This window comes from Eptatretus burgeri, chromosome 3 (genome assembly GCF_056783735.1).
Source record: "Eptatretus burgeri isolate ZD-2024b chromosome 3, Ebu_testis_v1, whole genome shotgun sequence".
Lineage (NCBI taxonomy): Eukaryota > Metazoa > Chordata > Myxini > Myxiniformes > Myxinidae > Eptatretus > Eptatretus burgeri.
Window position 1 is genome coordinate 118699463 of NC_140963.1, and position 1247 is coordinate 118700709.

The window sequence follows — 1247 nt, forward strand, 5'->3', positions numbered from 1 at the left end:
CTCGCTCTCGGCCCCTCCTCTCAGCCTACTGGGAGGGGCCTATTCCGGAATGAGGAAGGAATAATAGTGATCTCTCGTTTCACCACCATAGCACGAACACAAAAACAGTCTCTTTCACCTCCCGACACACACATATCGTCCCTTGTACAACCCAACCTATCTATAGATTAATTTAATGGGGGAACTGAGCTAATTCTATATTTAGTATTCCCGTTTAGGGCCATTTCCGCAACAGTATCATCATCCCATGAATTATATGTAATTATATCATGGTTTGTAATATTTGTGTACAGGTTGGCCTGAAAGCCGTTTTACCCCTCATCAGGAAAGCATTCATTCTTAAACTCTTAAAATGAGGTTTTATTGTGCTGCAATGTACTTACAATATAAAATAATCACTTATTGTATTTGTATGTGCTCCATCACCATGGAGATGATCAACATCAATATCTTGAATGCATACACATTATAATGTTCAGCACTGTTTGCATTCTCAATCAAATGCTGTCCAATAGCAGATGCACACGATGTTGGGATTGATGCTGGGACCTTCCTACAAGCAGGTACCAGCTGTATTCGTGTACCAATAGTGTTTTTTCCTGATGGACAAAGGGACATGATGCTTGATTCTGTCAGTCAGAGTCTGGGTAGTTCTGCCCACATACCGAGCATCACCCCGGGACTTGAACTCATAAATAATCTTGCTAAATTTTGAGACAGGCAGAACATCCTTCTTAACTGCAGGAATCAGATATCGAGAGGTGAAAATCACTCTTGGACGAACAGCGAAATCCATGTTTGAGATGCATCTTTTGATTTGTTCCTCATATCGTTGCGTTCAAGATGTGCATTGAAATATCGAGGAGAGGATGAAGTACATCACATCTCTGAATACGAGATGTGGCATTTATCTATTCCATGGACCCTGTGTTATGTCGGCAAACAGACTTTGTCCACTCTCTTTGCTCATTTATGCAAAGAAGAAGAAGAACAGGAACTCATCTCACGATCACAGATGTTGATGAAGAGGATTCTGAAACAGCCTCAGGGGCTCTGCCTCAGACTCGGCAACCTCCAACTGGAGAGCTGAACAATGAACAGGCTCCTCTCACCTCGACCGTCGGGAGGTGATGACACATCAAGAGAGAACGTCCAATCGGAATTGACTGTTGATAGGTGTCGATTCGACTGTTCTTCTTCCTTACCTCATTCAGTTCGTGCGTATTTCACCTGAAGAGAGAACAACG